Source organism: Schistocerca gregaria, chromosome X (genome assembly GCF_023897955.1).
Source record: "Schistocerca gregaria isolate iqSchGreg1 chromosome X, iqSchGreg1.2, whole genome shotgun sequence".
Taxonomy (NCBI): Eukaryota; Metazoa; Arthropoda; class Insecta; order Orthoptera; family Acrididae; genus Schistocerca; species Schistocerca gregaria.
In genome coordinates, this window is record NC_064931.1 from 186,050,369 (window position 1) to 186,075,035 (window position 24,667).

A 24,667-nucleotide genomic window follows, 5' to 3' on the forward strand; every position below is an offset into this window, starting at 1 on the left:
AGTCGAGGGGGATGAAAGGGAAGCAGTGGTTGGGAAGGGAGTGAGACAGGGTTGTAGCCTCTCCCCGATGTTTTTCAACCTGTATACAGGGTGTTACAAAAAGGTACGGCCAAACTTTCAGGAAACATTCCTCACACACAAAGAAAGAAAATATGTTATGTGGACATGTGTCCGGAAACGCTTACTTTCCATCTTAGAGCTTATCTTATTACTTCTCTTCAAATCACATTAATCATGGAATGGGAACACACAGCGACAGAACGTACCAGCGTTACTTCAAAAATTCGTTACAGGAAATGTTCAAAATGTCCTCCGTTAGCGAGGATACATGCATCCACCCTCCGTCGCATGGAATCCCTGATGCGCTGATGCTGCCCTGGAGAATGGCGTATTGTATCACAGCCGTCCACAATACGAGCACGAAGAGTCTCTACATTTGGTACCGGGGTTGCGTAGACAAGAGCTTTCAAATGCCCCCATAAATGAAAGTCAAGAGGGTTGAGGTCAGGAGAGCGTGGATGCCATGGAATTGGTCCGCCTCTACCAATCCATCGGTCACCGAATCTGTTGTTGAGAAGCGCACGAACACTTCGACTGAAATGTGCAGAATCTCCATCGTGCATGAACCACATGTTGTGTCGTACTTGTAAAGGCACATGTTCTAGCAGCACAGGTAGAGTATCCCGTATGAAATCATGATAACGTGCTCCATTGAGCGTAGGTGGACGAAACTAAAATGTGCTCTAACATAGAAATTGAGCGTTTCCGGACACATCTCCACATAACATCTTTTCTTTATTTGTGTGTGAGGAATGTTTCCTGAAAGTTTGGCCGTACCTTTTTGTAACACCCTGTATAGAGCAAGCAGTAAAGGAAACAAATGAAAAATTCGAAGTACGTATTAAAATCCATGGAGAAGAAATAAAAACTTTGAGGTTCTCCGATGACATTGTAATTCTGTCAGAGACAGCAAAGGACTTGGAAGAGCAGTTGAACGGAATGGACAGTGTCTTGAAAGGAGGATATAAGATGAACATCAACAAAAGCAAAACGAGGATAATGGAATGTAGTCGAATTAATTCGGGTGATGCTGAGGGAATTAGATTGGGAAATGAGACACTTAAAGTAGTAGAGGAGTTTTGCTATTTGGGGAGCAAAATAACTGATGATGGTCGAAGAAGAGAGGATATAAAATGTAGACTGGCAATGGCAAGGAAAGCGTTTCTGACGAAGAGAAATTTTTAACATCGAGTATAGATTTAAGTGTCGGGAAGTCGTTTCTGAACGTATTTGTGTGGAGTGTAGCCATGTATGGATGTGAAACATGGACGATAGATAGTTTGGACAAGAAGAGGATAGAAGCTTTCGAAATGTGGTGCTACAGAAGAATGCTGAGGATTATATGGGTAGATCACATAACTAATGGGGAGGTACTGAATAGGATTGGGGAGAAGAGGAGTTTGTGGCACAACTTGACTAGAAGAAGGGAACGGTTTGTAGGACATGTTCTGAGGCATCAAGGGATCACCAATTTAGTATTGGAGGGCAGCGTGGAGGGCAAAAGTCGTAGAGGGAGACCAAGTGATGAATACACTAAGCAGATTCAGAAGGATGTAGGTTGCAGTAGGTACTGGGAGATGAAGAAGCTTTCACAGGATAGAGTAGCATGGAGAGCTGCATCAAACCAGTCTCAGGACTGAAGACCACAACAACAACAACAACAACAACAGAGTTGGATAACACATTCCGATTTTTCCCTTTACTTATACTGTGAAACCTTTCTTCCTGCCAAATTTCATGATTCTAGACCAACGGGAAGTACCCTATATACACTCCTGGAAATTGAAATAAGAACACCGTGAATTCATTGTCCCAGGAAGGGGAAACTTTATTGACACATTCCTGGGGTCAGATACATCACATGATCACACTGACAGAACCACAGGCACATAGACACAGGCAACAGAGCATGCACAATGTCGGCACTAGTACAGTGTATATCCACCTTTCACAGCAATGCAGGCTGCTATTCTCCCATGGAGACGATCGTAGAGATGCTGGATGTAGTCCTGTGGAACGGCTTGCCATGCCATTTCCACCTGGCGCCTCAGTTGGACCAGCGTTCGTGCTGGACGTGCAGACCGTGTGAGACGACGCTTCATCCAGTCCCAAACATGCTCAATGGGGGACAGATCCGGAGATCTTGCTGGCCAGGGTAGTTGACTTACACCTTCTAGAGCACGTTGGGTGGCATGGGATACATGCGTACATGCATTGTCCTGTTTGAACAGCAAGTTCCCTTGCCGGTCTAGGAATGGTAGAACGATGGGTTCGATGACGGTTTGGATGTACCGTGCACTATTCAGTGTCCCCTCGACCATCACCAGAGGTGTACGGCCAGTGTAGGAGATCGCTCCCCACACCATGATGCCGGGTGTTGACCCTGTGTGCCTCGGTTGTATGCAGTCCTGATTGTGGCGCTCACCTGCAAGGCGCCAAACACGCATACGACCGTCATTGGCACCAAGGCAGAAGCGACTCTCATCGCTGAAGACGACGCGTCTCCATTCGTCCCTCCATTCACGCCTGTCGCGACACCACTGGAGGCGGGCTGCACGATGTTGGGGCGTGAGCGGAAGACGGCCTAACGGTGTGCGGGACCGTAGCCCAGCTTCATGGAGACGGTTGCGAATGGTCCTCGCCGATACCCCAGGAGCAACAGTGTCCCTAATTTGCTGGGAAGTGGCGGTGCGGTCCCCTACGGCACTGCGTAGGATGCTACGGTCTTGGCGTGCATCCGTGCGTCGCTGCGGTCCGGTCCCAGGTCGACGGGCACGTGCACCTTCCGCCGACCACTGGCGACAACATCGATGTACTGTGGAGACCTCACGCCCCACGTGTTGAGCAATTCGGCGGTACGTCCACCCGGCCTCCCGCATGCCCACTATACGCCCTCGCTCAAAGTCCGTCAACTGCACATACGGTTCACGTTCACGCTGTCGCGGCATGCTACCAGTGTTAAAGACTGCGATGGAGCTCCGTATACCACGGCAAACTGGCTGACACTGACGGCGGCGGTGCACAAATGCTACCTAGCTAGCGCCATTCGACGGCCAACACCGCGGTTCCTGGTGTGTCCGCTGTGCCGTGCGTGTGATCATTGCTTGTACAGCCCTCTCGCAGTGTCCGGAGCAAGTATGGTGGGTCTGACACACCGGTGTCAATGTGTTCTTTTTTCCATTTCCAGGAGTGTATTTTGATGAGTGAATTTGCGAATGGCCTTATTTTTTGACTGCATTGACTTAGAAGCCAAATTTCGTAATACCGCCAATGGACTATAGACCTTAGCACGTGACAAATTTCCACTTGATACGTCAACACGTCTTTGAGAAACAAGGGGCTTAACTGATGGACGGGCATACGGACAGGCAGTCAAGTAATGAATGATACATTTTTTGTGTGTGATAGAATTACAAATTGACAATTTACGGATTTTTTCCTTTACTTTTACAGTGAAACCTTGCATCTTGCCAAATTTACTGATTATAGACCCGTGGGAAGTACCGCAAAGGTTTTGACGAATGAGCTCGCGAGTATCAAGATATGTGACATAAATGGTCATATCTTTCGATTGCAATGGCATAGAAGCTTACGTTTGCTATTCGCCTACCGATCATAGACCTTATGTGACAAATTTCAACTTGAAACCTTTACCCGTTTCAGAGGAATAGGAGGCATAACATACGCGCGGACAGACAGACAATCACATATCAACGATTTTCGGGTTTTTCCTTTGGTTATAGTATAAAAGTTTTCTTTTTTTGGCAAATTTCATGATTCTAGGTCAACGGAAAGTACCCTGTAGGTTAGGTATAGATGAGAGAGTTTTTATGTATCAAAATATGAAAAATGGCCGTATCTTTTGATTGCATTGGCGTAGAAACTTCACTTTTTTACAGCGACAAGGAAACGTAGACATTAATATGTAACGTTAATTTTAACTTGATACGTCTACCCGATACTGAGAGAAAGAATTTTGATCAGTCGCACAGACAGACAGCCATACAGATACACATACATCCTACAATAGTTTCGTTTTTACTCACTGAGATACGGAACTCTAAAATTGCAAGCAGAAATTCCGTCTTCAGCGGCTTGAGTCGCGTTTGAAATCAAAGGCGAATGCCTCTATGATTACGCTGAAAAGGAAATGGCGAGTTTCCTGCTGCATTCTACTCCAGTCTGATTTCGCGCTCCATTGTTTTGACCTCCTCGACAGCGAGTCATGAAAACTTACTCTTCCTTAATCCCATTGCGAGAACTGAATGTATTCTGGGTAGGGTAGAGATTAGACTGATCCTATGCCAGATAGTTAGCAGTTTCCCAGCGAGTACACCAGCTTCCGATTGTGTCTCGAAAAATCCCCCTTTCCTGAGGTTGTCCTCTTATTTCTTATTCCGTTTCTCAAGAGACTGTGTGAGCTGTTTTGCTCTGTATCGCTGAAGTTCTCGAAGTGCTGCAGCTAGTGGTTTATCAAACTCATCAAAGTCGTGGACGGTATTTCCTAGGTATGCGTTTTGAAGATGGTGTTAGAGGTCATGACATTGAGTGACTGTTATTCAGCTATAATGTTGCCTTTTATCACTTGCAGCCATGTCTTACATGTGATAGCACACAAACTAAAGTTGTTTCAAAAGTGTAGCTTTTAACGCTCCTACAAACATTGTAAACGTTTTATTATATTTTTATGATCAGATGTCAGATTACGATACATTATAAAAACCACCGGAAGACAGTGGCAGGCAGCGTTTTAACATAGAAAATAGCGAAGCAGTACCGTAAAGAGTAAACTGGCCCTTGAAGGGGAAGTTTTGTAGAGCGCTGAACCTACGGTACGCAGTGTGCTAGTCCATATAAACAGGTTCGATCTATGAATCGGCAGTAAGAGTGGTTTCATGGTCTGAGGAATCTTAATTAGCACTCTTTGAGATTACATGACCACGAGAGCAATTGACAGTTTTGTAATTAAAGTGAAGTTTTGAAACTGCGTGGTCATTAACTGACCATCATAATGTAGATTCATACTCCGACATTCTACGAATGTGACAGACTTTTTTACCTCGGCGAACATTATACTGGACTAAGCTACATATGGATTTGATTTGCATACTCAAACAGGGCAACTGACTGCGAGTGTAAAGATCCTTGTCACGATCCGGTACGATTCTGATTAGCCAGAGATCTGTACTCTGCAGATTTTATTTCGAGTATGAATAGGACTAAACATGCACAGAAGTACATTTTGACCTCATTCAGTCAAAGAGAAAAACAGAAAAATAAATGAAGACTGTAACCAGAAATTAGTCCGACCATCTTGTACACTACAATGTACTAGAAGCGAAAAAGGAGATGTAATTGGAAATATCTCTGCATATCTGGAAGTAGTAGCATTAGTTCTATTTATCTGTTTGTCACGTTTACGCGGATACTGGAAATACCATTAAATTATAATTTAAGAACAACAAAAATAACATAATTCATATATATAGGCACGTCCATACCTGCAGGGCTGTTCTGACATGGATGGAACAGGCCTCATAATAGTAACCATCCTGCCATTTTCCTTAAGTAATTTATGGAAACCACGATAAACCTCAATCAGAATTTTTAAATAAAAGCATTTTTTCGTCATAAGCTGTCCATATTTAACTTTATTCTTGAGCGGTTTCAGTTATTTAAACCATGATCACTGGAAGAAATTGGAGTACGTCAGTTGGATCACCTTTTTATTCCAATGATCATGGCTCAAATAACCGAAACTGGTCAAGAAGAAAGTTAAATATGTACAGTTTATGGCGACAAAATACTTTTCTTTAAATGTGTTACAGCTGTTAAGTTACAAATATAAATTAATACATCAGGATGAGCGACTGCGGGGTAGCAGAGTTGTACGAGACTTTAGTGTTCCCTTACCTAACATATATGTAACCCAATTTTGTTATCCCAACGAAAACTTGGACCATGATGTGTCAAATTTTCATTGTACGAAGGCCGTCCAATAAGCAGGTTGGTTTTATGCAGGAATCCAGTACACCATATTATTCCCCACTCTTTTGGCTACGGAATAATCTCCGTTCAATGCGACGGCCTTACCCCGCCTTACTAGGAGGGGGGGTTGGCGGGGGGGGGGGGGGGGGGGAAGAGTTGTCTCTACGCTGGCATGGTACCACTTTGCTGACCGACATAGGAGACAACGTCTCGCTGCATAAATAAACTCTCCATCACCAACGTACCTTCTTCCCGCGAAATGTATCCTTCATTTAGCCAAACAAATACAAGTCGGAAGAGAGAGAACCGGGCTGTAGGGTGGTTGAGGAAGAACAGTCTGATGAAATTTTGTAAGCTTCTCTAGGGTAGACCTGTGGGTTGTCATAGAGAAGTGAAGTGTTTGATTGTGATTCGTCGATCACCTCGAACGTTCCAATAGTGCAGGGGTCACGGCTGTGTGCGGAAGGCCGGCACGCGGGAGATCGGACATGTTTGCGCGACCATGTTGCAATGCTGACAGACGCCTCGCCCAACGACTCACCGTACTTTTGTTCACTGTCAGGTCTCCGTAGACGCTCCGCAAACACCTCTGAATATCTGCGGTACTCTGGTTTTCGGTCAAAAGAAACTTAACGACAGCTCTCTACTGGGAACGCACCTCCGTTACAGACGCCATTTTGAAGGCCACGTATAGCGCCACCACATGTCGGAACTTCATGAAACTATAGGGGCTGAAGCGGGAATATTCTAAGATGTCCTACAACAAATTCAACATTTTTGAACCTAACTGGCAGAGAAAATAAATGCGTTTGCATTACTTACTGAACGCCCCTAGTGTAACGCAGTTGTCTCATGCGCAAGAGGAAGAAAGTGACGACACACTTTGTTAGCAGATGACCATTTCAGAAGAAGCAAAAGAGAAATTCAGTGAAATTAACGCAGAACTTTACGAAAGCAACAAATGTTGACAGGTGTAGTTAGCGTAACTTAATGAAGTAGTTAATGAGATGGAACTGGACAGGCAAAGCTTCAGAGCACGTACGTCTAAAGTTAATTTTTTTCTCTTTTTTTCCTTTTTTTTTGCCTTTGGCATCTCCGCACTGCGTGATTTGTGACCGTCACACACATGTTGCGCCTTCTGTTCTCCCCGGCGGTAGCATTGTGTTGGCTCTTCAGAAGACGTCCGTTTCGCGAGATTACCCCGTTTCTTCCATCACCTGTTTTCTACCCCTGAATGGATCAATGCCGATTTCCTACTGCGTGCAAGCGTACCTGTGGCTGTAACCATGCCTCAAGATAGTTGCAATTTGCAGTACACGAGTTTGCTGTGTCACGCTCAGAACAGATAACTAGCTAAGGGATAATAAGATTTCACCAGGTACCTTTCTGGTTGAAAATAACGTAATCAGTTTTATTGGTTTGTTTCAGTATTCTTCCTTTCAGTCTCTGCAGTTACTCTTCAACGTAGAACGTGAGGAATACTCCTGCTACGAAATTTAAATTATTTTAAACACTATTCTGTGTCACTAGCCTCACTCGTTCCCAGAAGTGCGGAAAAGGTTGGAAAGCAGATGACTTTGCATCTACGAGGAAACAGGAGGTAAACATTATACATTAGCTGTCTTAATAAACACTTAGATAGGGATGACATCTGTGCTGTGCAGCTTAAATGTTTTCGTGTAATAGGGGACATTAAGTATGTTAGGTAGAAAATTTGAAGTGTTGTCTACATCTTAGCGCGAGGCAAAAGCCATTTGTCAATTAAGTTGTACATCGAGTTCTTAATTAGCCCAATCTGTCTCATTTTACAGCTCTTAACTACGGAAGGTTGCCCTTAATTATCCATTGTTTTAATATGTTAATTAGTTACTTTTACTACATTATTTTGTTTTATTTGCGCTCTGTGATTTTCTAACATCCCTTCTTATCACTAGGTAATTTACTACAGTTCGCTATTGTACAAATAAATCTCAGTTATGATACTTGAGTACAGTTGTTTTTGTTCGTAACCCGTAATTCATTAACATAAAACAGTGCTGCAGGAGTCACGTTTTTTACAAAATATCATTCTAGTATGATTATTTTCAAGTACTTATATATCACTGCACATCAGTTTCCGAGCTTTGAAAGCTTCCCACATAAATATTGCCGTCCTTACGTCACGTCAACGTGCTTGAGGCCCTTAACTTGGTCTTTTACTTATAATGTATGACTTTTTTTATCTGTGAACTGTCCTCAGACAGTATACTCTACGAATAATCACCAAGTAATGGTTGGAAAAACCTACATAAAAGCTGCCATATAAAAGTGTGAACCACCCTCACCTACCTTCGGTAGTGTTGTGCCTCATTGTAAGTTTACGTGGCTGATTAACTGGGAAGATTTCACCACACAAGGTGTGCACATCCGAGAACAGGCAGCGAAACTCTCTCCCACCATTATATTAGTTTAAGTTAATCTTGAATGCAGTCGGAGTGGTATGACGTTAAACACAAAGCGAGGTTCCAGACGTGTAATTAATTACAATTACCACAAGTAACTAGCTGGAAATAAGATACAGGAAGTTTTTTAAAGTTTCTTATTTTTCAGGCAAGTGAACACTACAATTATCCCGAAATTACAGCATCCATTTTCCGCAATTAAACAGGATTCGCCATCAAAAGCGTAATGAAATTTGTGTAACGTAAAATCTCGAGTAATACGTACAGCTTTTTCATAAAAGCAACGATCCAAAATCCAAGTGAAAGTCTAAAATAATGCAAAAAAAATAGCTATCATATTTGAGTGTGTTTCTGAAAATGAAGTACACATGTACGTGTCTGAATGGAGCAATACAATAAAAATGCAATGCATCCTTTTTTATTGAAATTCAACACTGTATTGTCCTATCAGAAAAAAACTACCATCAAACAACAGCATGACGTAAAAGAAGTCACAGAGCGGCACAAAGATTGCAGTTTCGCCCTTGTTTTAGGAGAAAAAGTTCGCTTATTGCCTTCGTGCCCTATTTGTAAGAAGCTTATCTAATAATATTATCGCAATTAGACAAGAGACAGGCACTCGCAACGACAAGAAAAAATAAATAAATAAAAATAAAAAAACTAAAGGACGACACAGTAGGAATACTCATCGACGTCATCCAGGAATTGTACAGTATAAACGCCGGCCGATGTGGCAGTGCGGTTCTAGGCGCTTCAGTTTGGAACCGCGTGACCGCTACGGTCGCAGGTTCGAATCCTGCCTCGGGCATGTATGTGTGTGATGTCCTTCGGTTAGTTAGGTTTAAGTAGTTCTAAGTTCTAGGGGACTGATGACCACAGATGTTAAGTCCCATAGTTCTCAGAGTCATTTGAACCATTTTTTACAGTATAAACGAACTATCCGTCACATATCATCCGGACAAATATTTGTCATGAGTTTGGCGTAACATCTTTAGAGCTGAATGCTCTGCCAAACTCGTTGCAGAAGACAAACCCTGCTGTCACCCCTGCATGAAAACGGTCTTCGCTCTAAAATTTTATATGACGAGTATGGTTAAAAGTGTTCAATAGTCTCGACAAGAGATGAAATTGCGGGTAAGACCCGTTTCTCCATTGTCAGATGAGACACAAAGTTTGTCCTTCGAAACAGTGCTGTTTAGTCCTGTTTCTCTGCATCCGTTTCACATCTGCGAAAGCGAGATTTTTAATTATCGTTTGCATCATTCAACTCCAGGCAAAGTCTTACATAGTTGAGAAGTGCTAACTTGTAGACTAGCATCCGAGGTGACTGAATGAACTGGTTATTATTTTTGGAGGTAAATGCAAACTGTACCAGTGATGACTTTGCGGATCTTGCAATGCTGAAAACAACTGTTGCGCTACAGACTATTTAGTTTAGCCAGGTTTGCTTATCTCTCATCTCTCTCTCTCTCTCTCTCTCTCTCTCTCTCTCTCTCTCTCTCTCTCTCTGTGTGTGTGTGTGTGTGTGTGTGTGTGTGTGTGTGTGTGTGTGTGCGAGCGACAGAGAGAGAAGTAGTGGTGTCACTGAGGAAACGTTCACACCGCAACCTGCGGCAGCTTTCCACTGGCTGCACAGATTTCAATCTGCGTGTGTATGACGAACGCTTCCGCTTTCAAGTACAAAGCGGTGCTCTTGTAACACCACACGTGGCTTCGTAACACATGATGACGACGTAAAAGAGCAAAATTGTCATCAAAAGCTGAACTTAGGCAGGAGAGAGGCCACAATGCATTACAATTGGAGTGGTAACTTGTCGTTCACAAAACTCGACTCTGTCACTTTTATGAGCTACAAAAATAGTTTTTTGTACTGGTTCTGAAGGACGGACTCAACGAATGGCTAGTACGAGACTTTATTCCTGATGTGCAAACAGTTTCTAATGTGGAGTCTCGTACAGCGGAGTTAATTGTCTAAATATCACAATCTGGTTAGGCTGCGGGCTGCATCTCACCCTTTTCACTCTCGGTTGGATCCGAATCGAGTCACGTTGTCTTCTGCCTATCCGGCTGTTGCGAATTTAAATCATGCATACGACCTAAATATCGTCTAACGTTCAATAACACAACGAGCAGAGATTTACCTCAAATTCTTCAGTTTATCAGATGCACTTCGCATGTGTTGTATACCAAGCACAATTGCACGTAAGTGAAATTATTGTACTCGTGTTTAGAAGAAAGACCAGCCTCATTTAGGCTTTCCACGATTTTCCTGATCAACCCCAGACGGATGCCTGTGTGGTTTCTTAAACATTTATGAACGAGTATCTCCTGCACCCACTGTCCGATAGGAGCTACTGCTGCATCTCTAATAATCTGGACGTTGACCGGGCGTTAAACCTGTATTCATCGTTTTCATGTTGACCAGGACAAACAGGTATAGCTTTATATCTTATAATTAAATTTTCCTCGAGATATTTGAGTCTCGTGTTTACAGTTTTGGTAAGATGAAGACATATAGTTACTACTGAATTTTTTGCACTTTCAGACATATTCAGTAAGGTCGTGTTCCTATGAAACTGCCTACATTTCTCACCAGGCTATGATTAGTGTCTGTCTGTCTTTGTTTTTATAAACCGAGATATGCAGTATTTCAGTTACCGCAACAAATATACCCTCAAAATTCGTCCTTGTCTCGTTGTCTTGAATACTACGAAACAATGGCGAAATGCTATTATAATCAGCGCTTTGCTGCAAACTGCTCAAATCATCTTCTACATTTGATGGATTACCTTTCTCTTCATGCTGAACACGCAGAACAAGAAAATCCACAAACGTATATCGTACGTTGGGGAAGATGCCATACTCTTTGCTTCGCCATGAAATTATGACGGGAAGTTTGAGATTTTCAAAACTCCGTTAATCACTCATGTTTGGTAAGGTCTCTTCAAACCAGAAAACCGATGTATACGATAAAATCTGGGTAAGATGGCAAAATAAATGTGGTACCATTACCATTTTTATTATATATTTTGTGAAGCAATATAAAATAAAATTTTGTTTTGCAGTTACCGACTATTCTACAGTTGATTTTACAGTTTTACAGCAGTCGTTACAAGTATGTGCTTAATCGGCGCATGTTTTAAGAAGCTACTTCTTACAGTGAGTGCACTGAATCCAGTCCACTTACAGTCGGTTTTTTCGTAGCAGTGTCTTTTACACACAACACAGTCATTGTATTCAGCAGTCGACTTTACTTTTCTCCCTCGTTTGGAGTTGGATGATTGTTTTTGGCGTCAGTCTTTCTTACTGCGCTCTTTCAAACTTTGCAGGATTTCCTGGTCTGTCAACACCGATGTAGTTTTTTTCCTCCTCTCCTCTGGTGTTTCTAAAACTGGTATCGGTTCAGTCTTTTCAAACGAGGTTACAGGTCTCTGCTTTAGCTGCAACACTTGCTTAGATGGAATTTCTGCGCTTACAGATTCATTATGAGTGTTGGAACCAACAGTTGTGTTGGTTCCATTGGGATGCTTCTTCGTAATTTCTACGCATTGTCTGCAAATAAATAAATGAACAAAGACAGGTATTATGAGTGTCCATCTTACCACAGATAAAATATGGCGTCTTTCCCAGGTATCGGGGTGATATGCAGGTTGCAATATGCGTTCCCATATAGCAGCTAATGCGAAATAGCTGGACGCAAATATAGTTCAAGACACAGAATAGAGAAAAATAAAAATCACTACTGCTGTTTTTAAATAGACTTGACATTTGACAGTGTAAATTTTAATACATTCCATAGATTTTGCTCCCAAACATGAAAAATATCCATTATAATTGCACCTGCCGCTTGCCTGTGACGACTTGGACTCAAGGAACTGCTGAACGTAGGGTGCTGCGCTCTCTAGACACATTGAGGTAACGCTAGCAAATTGGCATCACACACCGATTCTTCCCCCGATTCACTCAATGTCAGAATCGTCCCACTAAATGAACAGTTTTACAACTCAACAGATCCAGATGTATGAAATGATGGTTACCTCTATGGAATAAAATCTTCTAGGGTGTCGCGACAATTCAGTGTCTGCGACGTTTCGTAAGACAGCCTTTCTTCTTCCATCTTCTGAAAATGACGCGGATGCACTGGGAATTGATGGAGCAATAAACTCGAGAAGATTTTATTACAGGTTTAGCAATAATTATCTTCGATTTAATAAACAGTTCTGTTGTATTCACTAGATAAGTTTGGTGCCCAACAGAGTAAGCCGAAGCGAACCCCGTACGACAGAAAGTAGTTGCTGTATTGAGTTGGAGTGCTTGCGCGCAGCAGCTCTCTTGTCACAGGGGCAATTAGTACTACTGCAAAAATACTGGTGACAACACAATGAGTAACAATTAAAAATCATTCATTAAAAACTTAATGCAAATACTCAGCTTTAGTTTGACAATGAGTAGGCGTGGCACTCGATGCATACCTAACTCAGTGGACGACGATTAATCTAATAGGAATTCCAGTGTGGCTCTGCTATTGGTGACAGTATCTAAGTTCTGTCTCTGTTAATAAGCAAACTACGACACTCGGTAGTTATCGTGACACTGTGCGACCACCGCGGCGATGTAACAGCTGTTCGATGACTGCCGGATAACCGATGGCAGCTGCCGGTAATCGATGGCACCTAGTAAATGGCGACTGCGACAACTGGCTGAGTGGAGCTTTTATTCTCGACTGGGAGACGAATATTCGTTTGCGAATTATTTGTCTGGCGTCAGGTGGTAGCAGCATGTAGTGCCTGTCCTGAACGCCGTCTATGGCGCCAAAGCATAATTTTGGCTGCTGGATCTGACTTATGGCAGAAGCACAATATGGTACCTGTTTTGTGCGCCATTTATATGGCGACTCCTCATTAGTACGTAGCCCCACGTTGGAGACTGGCCCTGATCTGTGGCGCCCTCTGTGTGTATCGGGCGCAGCGAGTTCAAAATGAAATACGAGAGGCTTCCATAAAGATTTACACTTTACTTTTTTCCCATCATTCATGGGGCGCCGTTTGACCCAAAGTTACAGAAACAAGTATTTAGTACTTCGGTTAAACCGTAGGTGGCAGGATAATCACTATAACTGTAATCCCTGCACAGTACAGCCCAGTTTCTCAACCGCTGGCATTACGTGGTGTGACAACATAGAGTGTCAGCATCAAGGACAGCGTTAGACGACGCGGTTTCTATGGAAGGAGGGAATGAACACTGGGAATATTCAGAGACGATTGGTTCCAATGTGTGCAGAGAGTCCGGAGTCTTGAAACGAGCCTGTGCAACGCGACAACGCTCGTTCCCATACTATTCTGAAAACAGCTGCCGCCTTCGCTGAAGTGTAGTTTCCAGGTACTGCCACACGCACCGTGCTTATCTGACTTGGCCGCTTCTGGTTACTAGTTACGATTAGGGCTATGAAGAGACTTCTGATACATCATTTTGCAGATTTCCAGGAACTGCGAGGCTCGAGGTGGGCCTACAGAAGTTAAAGGGGCCAAGTCAGGCGAATATAATCGGTTTGGCAATGCCTAGAACCCTACTTCGACGATGGAAGCCATGATTTTCCGACTCGTACGGTTACGAGCGTTGTCCTGTTGCAAGAATACTTTGTCCTGGTGGTGCACACTCTCAACACACGGCAACCAATTGCCTGTGAATATTGACAGTGTTTACACCCTCCTTCCACAGAAAGCGCGTCGCCCAGAGCTCTCCTTGTTGCTCACACTCCATATTGTCCGCGCACGTGATGACAGCGGTTGGGAAATCGAGCTGTATTGTGCAGGGTTACAGTTGTGTCGAATGTTATTCTGACACGTACGGTTAGACCAAAGTACTGTATACCTGCAGCTGCAACGATCAGACAAGTGGTGCACCATGGGTGATTTGGAAAAGCAGAGTGTAAATCAATAAGGAAAGCCCGTAGTACATGCACATTCCGAGGAAGGAAAGAGCAATACTTTCACGTGACTAACATGTACTATCTTGAAAATGAAAAAAAAATTGTTTTCCGAGAGAGTATAAGTAACAATGGACGTCGGAAAGTCAACTGCTATTTATCATGTGCCTCGCTGAAGGTCATTAGTGGTGAGCACCAAACTATTCACAACATGGAATGAACACAGTCACTGAATCCAACTGCTGGAGGGAGAAACAAAAGAACGACGACGACTGTACTCTTGAGGCAACACTTAATGCGAAAGATGCATTCGTCTGCATTCAGACGTTATAGTCACTTCTGACTCTCCGTCGGTTGTCTGTGATCCTAACACACTAAGAAATGATCTTTTCGCTTGGTTTTCGTTTGGCAATACCAGGGAATTAAGTTCCTTCTTACTTTCTTAGATGAAAGTGAGTGCTGGAAAAGAACACACAACCCAGACGATTGTGTAACATATTCAGATAACTTAAAATACATCCTTGGATTAGTAGGTGACCACTTTACGATTTATGTCATGCAAAGGCTTCATTTACCAGCATAGACAAGTATGTCTCTAGCAGAAGTTGTCCAAAAGAACAGACACCACATGTGTACAGCTCGGACGAGGCGGCTCAGTGATCCCTCGACCTCTTACACAAGTCAGCGATATGCTGCGAGTGATGAGATTGATATGGGGGAGGGGGGTGGAGCACTACGTCAGCAGTGCGCGGATAAGTTGGAAATTTCAATCGTTCAGGGACAGAGTCCGGATGGCCGAAACGGTCAAGGCGACCGTTCCCGAAAAATGGAATATTCCGTGTTCGAGTCCTGGTCCAGCACAAATATTCAACTTTCTGCAATGATTCATCTCAGTGCCCAGTGGCAGCTAATGTCTTCATTTCGTTTGTATAACCTAGTAGAAGTAAGAATAGCAGGTGCAACTTCGTTTCTTGAAGTGTGGAATGCATCTAATGCGACGACAGTTTTTGAACTGAACCTTATTTACGGTGCAGAAGCCAATTCGTTCACGACCCTTCGAGTCCTGTTGAGGTATATCAGCAAAATGGCATTTCTCAAATGGCTCTGAGCACTATGGGGCTTAACAGCTGAGGTCATCAGTCCGCTAGAACTCAGAACTACTTAAATCTAACTAACCTAAAGACATCACACACATCCACGCCCGAGGCAGGATTCGAACCTGCGACCGTAGCGGTCGCGCGGTTCCAGACTGACGCGCCTAGAACCGCTTTGCCACTCCGGCCGGCTACGGCACAAGATGCGAAGGTTGCAAAGTAGAAATGTCAGGTCAGTTCGCTTGGCGACAAAGGTGCTTTGGCATAGGGGAGCTACGGGAATTGAAATATGATTAGTTGGAACATCCAGTAAATTTACCATTTTCTGGCTTTCGTATATTCCCACATCTAAAGAAATTTGCTTCTGGAATAGTTTTGAGACTCATGAAGGGGCTTATGGCAGCCATAGAGAGGTGTTGTTGTTGTGGTCTTCAGTCCTGAGACTGACTTGATGCAGCTCTCCATGCTACTCTATCCTGTGCAAACTTCTTCATCTCCCAGTAATTACTGCAACCCACATCCTTCTCAATCTGCTTAGTGTATTCATCTCTTGGTCTCCCTCTACGATTTTTACCCTCCACTCTGCCCTACAATGCTAAATTTGTGATCCCTTGATGTCTCAGAACATGTCCTACCAACCGGTCCCTTCTTCTTGTTAAGTTCAGCCACAAACTCCTCTTCTCCCCAATTCTGTTCAATACCTCCTCATTAGTTATGTGATCTACCCATTTAATCTTAAGCATTCTTCTGTAGCACCACATTTCGAAAGCTTCTATTCTCTAGAGAGATATTTTACGGATTTTAAAGAATCACATTTCATGGATAGAATATGTTCAGTGGTAAAACACACGACAACGTGCACAGATCTTAACAGAGATTTCATTGGAAAATGAATTTTAACCTGGAAACAGTATTCCAAAGACAGGGCGAGATATTTTCTTCTTGCCTTCGTAATTGTAAGACATTACCAAAGTTTCCTTTTTACTTGGTTGTGCCAAGAGCGATTACGGGGAGTTTGTTTCGCGCGGAAAGTAGCGACAGAGCAAGCGCCGGCGGCGCAGCAGCTGAGCCTCGTAATGAGGATGGCCGCGACAGCTGGCCGGCAGACCGTACTGCACTACAGCTTCTGTCGTCTGCCACATTACTCATAAACGCTGCCACTTCCGTCGCTTTTGTTACGAAGAAAGAAAAGCTAGAGTTTAACGTCCCGTCGACATTGAGGTCATTAGAGTTGGGGCACTAGCTCAGTTGGGCACCCGTGGCGAGGGAATTTGGCCGTGGCCTCGTTAGAGAAAACAGCCAGAAATTCACGTGAAGAAATATAGGGGAACCATGGAAGAACTGAAATCAGGACGGCTGACTGGGGATCCACACTCCACCAAAATACGAGGGTTGTTCAATAGGTAAAGCAAATTTTTTTTTTTCTTTCTGCCAGCTTCACTAGAGAAAATGCTGAATTCATTGTAGGACATCGTTGGACATTGCGGCTTCAGGTCCCGTAGTTTCATGAAGTTCAGATGGGTGGTGGCACTACACGTAGCCTTCAAAATGGTATCTATGACTTAAGTCCGCTCCAAGCAGAGAGCTGTAATTGAGTTTCTTTTAGTGAAACACCAGAGCATAGCAAATATTCATAAGCGCTTACAGAATGTCTACGGAGACCTGGAAGGCAACAAAAGGAGAGAGAGACGTTGTACGAAGTGTCTGTCATCGCAACAAGTTCGCGCGAACCGCAGGTTGGCCGACCGCACACAGCTGTGACATCTGCGACGTTGGAACGTGCGGACACTCTCATTCGAGGTGATCGACGAATCACAATCAAACATCTCGCTGCACAATTGGACATGTCTGTTGGTAGTGCTGAGACACTCGCACATCAATTAGGATACTGAAGTTCAAATGGTTAAAATAGCTCTGAGCACTACGGGACTTAACTTCTGAGGTCATCAATCCCCTAGAACTTAGAACTACTTAAACCCAACTAACCTAAGCACATCACACACACCCATGCCTGAGGCAGGATTAGAACCTGCGACATTAGCGGTCGCGCGATTCCAGATTGTCTCGCCTAGAACCCCGACCGGCTACTCAAGTTCCTCGCGACCTAACAGAAACGACTTGAGAGTGTTCGGCGCTACAAAAATGCAAACGCACTTCATCTACATCTACCGGGTGATCAAGAAGTCAGTATGAATTTGAAAACTTAATAAGCCACGGAATAATGTAGATAGACAGGTAAAAATTGACACACTAGCTTAGAATGACATGGGGTTTCATTAGAACCACTCGATATTGCTAGACGCGTGGAAGATCTCTTTGGGGTTACCTGAAGTCGCAAGTGTATAGTGATCGACCGACATCTCTAGGGATGCTGAAAGACAACATCCGACGCCAGTGCCTCACCATAACTCTGGACATGCTTTACAGTGCTGTTCACAACATTATTCCTCGACTACAGCTATTGTTGAGGAATGACGGTGTACATATTGAGCATTTCCTGTAAAGAACATCATCTTTGTTTTGTCTTACTTTGTTATGCTAATTATTGCTATTCTGATCAGATGAAGCGCCATCTGTCGAACATATTTTGAACTTTTATATTTTTTTGGTTCTAATAAAACCCCATGTCATTCCAAACATGTGTGTCAATTTGTACCTCTCTATCTACATTATTCCGTGATTTATTCAGTTTTCAAATTTATACTGACTTTTTGATCACCCGGTACATAGATACTCCGCAAGCCACAATACGGTGATTGGCGGAGGGTACCCTGTACCACTACTAGTCTTTTCCTTTCCTGTTCCGCTCTCAAATAGAGCGAGGGAAAAATGACTCTCTATATGCCTACGTATGAGCCCTAATTTCTACTATCTTATCTTCGTGGTCCTTACGTATGTTGGCGGCAGTAGAATCGTTTGGCAGTCAGCTTCCAATGCCGGTTCTCTAAATTTTCTCAATAGTATTTCTCGAAGAGAACGTCGCCTTTTCTCCTGGGATTCCTACTTGAGTTCCCGAAGCATCTCCGGAACACTTCACCTTCTCAATGAAAACGCAAGGCCTCACAAAATGTCATTGGACTGTTCCTCCTCATCCACTCTATAGCTAGGCTCTTGCACCTTCCGACTTCCATCTGTTTGACCCAATGAAGGATGCACTTAACGACATTGACCAGTAAAGTGACACCACGCGGGCGTACATGCCCTCCCAGTAAGGTGGCGTAAGGCCATCGCAATGAACGGAGATTATGTTGACAAACATTGTTTTGTAGCCAAATGAAGGAGGACTAATTTGGTGTAATAGAATCTTGAATAAAACTAATCTGTTTTCAGAAAAAAAAGTGGGTTGCATTACTTACTGAACGCCCCTCATATGATTTCACAGTTGTATGCATCTCAATCAGTTGTATAGAGCATCCATCTAGGGCCATGGAAGATAGTCTGACACAGATTCTACAAACCTGCAGAATGAAATAAAAAATAATCTGACTCTAATGTTGGAGCGTTGTATGGTAATAAAATCGAGCATAATGTGCCGAATAACCACAGGTAACAGTAATGTTTCTTGAATGGCTAATACGATTCTTTAGCTCTTGCATTTCTACCATTCGTAATATAAAATCAAGGTTCTGTCACAGAATGTGCCCTACATCTAAAAGCAAATTTCGCTATATTGAATGCCAGCTAATTAATAAAACTAAAAAGGCAAGAAATAATAATGTGGATTAATTTGCCACAGTGGTTGTAGAAGTAATTTTTATTGTAGCTTAAGGTAACAGGATAGTTATCACCAGGGTCTTGATGTGCGTGGCCTTAAATGTGAAAGCAGAATCAGGAACAAAATTGAATCAGTAAATAAATGAAGTATAGTAAATGTTTGGATGGGCATTTTGTACGAAAAGCGATAACTTATATCGGACGGCACATGCTTCTCACGAGCGGTGCTACAGTTATCAATATTAATAGTGAAGTGTCAGTCATGTGTTAGGGTTAATCTCAGCAGTCATGCTCCAGGGCTTACAACAGGACTCGTATTCTGACGAATGGCATCCGCATCCCAATCGGGTCTGTCTGATATGAGCTTTCGTGGTCAAGGCAAATCGCTTTCTATGAATGTCAGTAAGATTCTCTAACCTACGCTACATCCGGTTCTTTCCCCCGCCTACTGAGTCAGTACTCTTATTCTGTTGATGTCAATGGAAGGATTAAATCTACACTTCATCCCTTACGTGTTTCCCTACTCCTGCGTCATGTCTTCATCCTCTTCATAGCCCGTTCATTAGTAGCAAATAATGGACACGTTCTGGCTGGCCAAACAGGGGGCAAGACACGTGTTCTTGCGCTCACTAATGACGTCATTGCGAAAGCATAAGTGACTACCATTAAGTGCTAAATGTTGCTATTACGTAAAAGTTCATCCAGCGGAAGCGATGCTTGCGTAATACCTTATGCTTCATAATGCTGAAAAAATCCTAATGGGGAAATAATTGGACTGGCCTTGAGTGAAACTGGCAATAGTCTCTAAAACAACGCAATTACACTTCTTGTCCCGTCGGCAATTTGCTGAAATCCTTAATTAATAGCGAACAGTTAAATTGCTTTTTTGCGAGTTAACGCATGTCATGCAAATAAAAAGTGTTACCGTATGGGAACAAAGTTTTAAAACATGTGTTTGAAACATAAATGTATGTTAAGTCTGTATCGATGCTCTCTTTGTAGCATGAAGCAGACTTTTCGATTCGTCTTGTCAACATAATTTGTATACGACAATTTCTAGTAAATGTAAAAACCTACCTTCATTTATCTGGTCAATGCATATGTTTCTTTGCCAATCGAGGTGGTGCAGAGATTAAGAAACTGGAATTGTGTCTGGAAAGAGACTGGTTCGAATATCCGCCCAACAACCCTACTTTACGTATTCCTCCGTTTTTATAAGTTACTTCACTTGAACGCGGATATGTCCGTTCACATGCTGCAGCGACTGTTTCAGCTTTGCTGTACACATCTCGCTGAGAAGCCCTTACACATCTTCCATAGTCTCGATCTCTCCTCATGGGATTTTTGGAACCCAGAAGAAAGATTCTCATAACTGTCGATTTGCTTTGGATGTAGAGGCGCAACCCTGGGTACAATCCTAGTTTCGTGAACAACCGCAAACATTTTTCCATGGAGGCACATACAACATTGTCTCTCACTGGGATGAATGTGTTTGAAGTAAGAAACAGTTTACTTACATTCTTCCATCTGTCTTGTTTTCATTTGACTGCTGCTTATATTTCATATAAATTACATTGAAGCGCCATTTATTCAGGCTTCCCTATTTCTCGGCAGTCGCAGAGAGCTCTTATCGGTGTAAGTGGATCTAAGGACCATGTTTAAGTGTACAATTCCTTCGACAGAATCATCCAGGCACCATCAAAACCTATTTTTGGCGCTTAGGAGAAACCACACACACGCCTACGGTGGTCCTGCCGTTACAGCGTCAATGCCGCTTTCCTGTTCTTCCCATTGTAAGTAGGCTGTTTAGGTTTTCTTATTGGTAACGCCACATAGCGCTCTGTATGAAAAATCACTGGCTGTGCTGTGCGCAGTCTGTGGCTAGTTTGCATTGTTGTCTGCCATTGTAGTGTCGGGCAGCAGCATCTGGATGCTAACAGCGCGTAGCGTTGCGCAGTTGGAGGTGAGCCGCCAGCAGTGGTGGACGTGGGGAAAGAGATGGCGGAGTTTTGAAATTTGTAAGAATTGGTGTCATGAACTGATATATATATATATGACTATAAATATAAATACATTGTTTGTTCCCTATTAAAATCTTTCATTTGCTAACTGTGCCTATCAGTAGTTAGTGACTTCCGTAGTTTGAATCTTTTAGTTAGCTGGCAGTAGTGGCGCTTGCTGTATTTCAGTAGTTCGAGTAACGAAGATTTTTGTGAGGTAAGTGATTTGTGAAACATATAGGTTAATGTTAGTCAGGGCCATTCTCTTGTAGGGATTATTGAAAGTCAGATTGCGTTGCGCTAAAAACTATTGTGTGTCAGTTTAAGCACAGTCATGTATAATTTTTCAAAGGGGACGTTTCAACATCTGAAGCTGGATTTCGTTAAAGACATTTATCGCTGTAATTACTTGCATTGGGTGAAGACTACCCAAACTAAGTATGAGCTCCTTTATCTGCGTCCCCAATTTTTCTCGAACACACGTCGTCTCATGGAAGCACTGCCAGCGTTCAGCGATTGCAGGTCTCACGTCGAAGCGACCTGCGGAAGAAAGAGTCGCATCCATAAAGCGCGCCAGGAATTCCCATCTACCTGGAGACAAAGCACACTGCAGAATACATACGATTGGGTTTCCTCCAAGCTTTGATGTCGCTGCACAATCTATGTATCGCTACCCAGCGTGTCTTCACAGAACGTAATTCGAATACTTATATGTTTTACCCCAGTGCAGTGAATTTTTCGAGATCGTTTTATACGTCTTCGCTACATCTGAGGGTTGACTTTGCGCCAGCTGGTTTGACGATGAAATTGAGTTAAAATGATGTTCTGGTTTTAAAGATCCAATCGAACAGAATCATGAAACTGTTCAAGCCTTCTCAGAATATTAATGCATTGGATACAAATTACAGCTATGAAAAGCAAGACAACGACAGATATTGGACAAAGAACTGGGCTGAGTGAGAAAGTATTATCTAAAACTGAGTTCATCCTGTGTGCAATCCTTGTTTTCTATTAGTAATAAAAATGGTTGAAATGGCTCTGAGCACTATGGGACTTAACTTCTGAGGTCATCAGTCCCCTAGAACTTAGAACTACTTAAACCTAACTAACCTAGGGACATCACACACATCCATGCCCGAGGCAGGATTCGAACCTACGAACGTAACAGTCGCGCAGTTCCGGACTGAAGCGCCTAGAACCGCTCGGCCACACCGGCAGGCAAAGCGCTGGTGTATCCCTGGGATATTGCGTGCAGTCTCGAAGCCTTACACGATGCGAGCACGAAGGCTCTGCACTTATGCCAATGTTCGATAGACAGATGCCTCCACAAATATAAGTCTAATGGATTCGGACGCCAGAGAGGTGGTCTACCTGTTCCTATTCGTCTCGTGCGAAATATGTTATTTATAAAGAGAAAAGCAAGAGTAGCCAAACTAATTTTCGTTTTCCATGGTTTCCATAAATCCGGAGTGGCCGTGCGGTTCTAGGCGCTACACTCTGGAGCCGAGCGACCGCTACGGTCGCAGGTACGAATCCTGCCTCGGGCATGGATGTGTGTGATCTCCTTAGGTTAGTTAGGTTTAATTAGTTCTAAGTTCTAGGCGACTGATGACCTCAGAAGTTAAGTCGCATAGTGCACAGAGTCATTTGAACCATCCTTGCTGGCTATTAGTATTAAGTTATGATTTAGAAACACTGGATCCGACAGAGTCGAGCACCAGCCTCAGGGAAAAGATCAGGCTGGAGATGCCCAGGTGGCAATGGCAGTGGCCAGGCTACATAGCGAGGCAAGACTCAAACAGATAGAGGTATAAGATGGTTCGCCTTAAGGGCTCGAAGTGGACACTGGAAGACCACAAAATGTATGCTGTAGTGACAACAAGAAGACTACTGAAATGTGGTGGTATTTGACGGCACACAACGTAGTGGAATGGAAGAAAATGGAAGAGGCTTTCATTCATCAATGGATGGATGATAGCCGAAGAAAAAGAAAAACATTTTCATAATTTGTCTTTTCTACAGTTCATCACTTTATAAAATTAGAACCAACAGATAGAAACGAAGATATTTTCGATTTAAAACACATACAATAGTGTTGTGTACATAGTTCCGCGTAGTGAGCCCGTACACAACTTTCACACTAGAGCGCGCCTCACTAAGCACAACAGCGCAGGCGCAGCGGTCGTCCGTCTCCGCACTACGAGATGGCGCTGTCATAGAGACGGACCAAATTCTGCTTCCGCCGATCCGCGTATTAATATGTAACGCAGCCAATGAGATTGCTGCTAACGTAGAACCTTTTGACCTCGCGGATCACACTCGCGCAGTGATACCTGAACGCGCGAGGTATTATAACGAGTGTACAGACCCCCGATTAGTCAGTCTGCATTAGTCTGCGCCTAATAAGATTATCATATTCCTGTACATAGCCATGAAGAGAAATGTATAGACACTTCGTCAAGTATCAGAGATATGTGAGAATAAGATTAACGTACCAAGACCAAAGGAACTTCAGATTGTCAGTTGTAAATAGCATCCAGAATCAAGTAATTTCTATGCTTTTTATTATTTTAATAAATGTGTGTGAAAATTAATCATGTTCTGTTTAAAGTTGGTCACCGTCAGTCTGCTACTCTAAGCGTGCAAGTGGCATTTCTATCGTCTGACCTAACGGCAGAAGATAAAAACGCCACGGTAAGACCACGAGACATATTGCTGACACTCGCCTACTTCGTTAGAGCGACAAGTCAAATAATCTGATGGTGTGTGTACCGAAGGTCTTACAGTACGCACACCACAAATAGCGAAGGCAATTATAAGCAGGAGATAGTCTTGTCTGTTTCAAGGTGCGGGACACGAGCTGTGGACAGATTTCGAGAAGGAAATGCTCCGAACCGGACGGGCCCTCACTCCGCAACCCAGACCTCGCGCGGCGCCCGGCATTTGTATTCATTTGTCTACGTTTCGGGTCGACCGAACTTTTTCATCATCCGGAGGAATCGGTAGTTTGAAGCAGAAAAAGGGAAACTGTTTTATCGATCCCGGCAAAGAGTTTTTTCCCCTCACCCAGAAGCAAAATAAAAAGAAAATAGCCAAATGGAGGGACGGGGAGTGAGGCGGCCAAAGGAGAAGAGAGCGAGAGAGAGGCGAGGGAGAGGTTTAGAGGAGGATGAGAAGCGGAGCCAAGAGAGCGAGTGAAAAGAAGGGCAGCGAGTGGTGGAAAACGAAATTTAAAGGCTTTCTCGTAGCCCGGCTGCGCTGCCGAAGTTAGGGCCGGAGTTGCGGTGGGGGCGTAGGGTGGCCAAGGCCCGGAGCAGCCGCCGCAGATATCGCCAACACCTCGCTGCCTGCGCGTCTCCTGCCGTTTCTTTATTTATGAGAGTGCTCGCCGCTGACAGCCGTCCTGCCCAATGCCCGCACGGCTCCAGACGGGACACCAGATGC

At 43.5% G+C, this 24,667-nt stretch overlaps 1 protein-coding gene across 1 annotated transcript in view; it reads right to left on the bottom strand.

Moving 5' to 3' along the window:
- The window catches only part of LOC126299070 (homeobox protein B-H1-like), a 175,818-nt gene that overhangs the window by 73,912 nt on the left and 77,239 nt on the right, over positions 1-24,667 (bottom strand). The gene's annotated exons all lie outside the window — the stretch shown is intronic.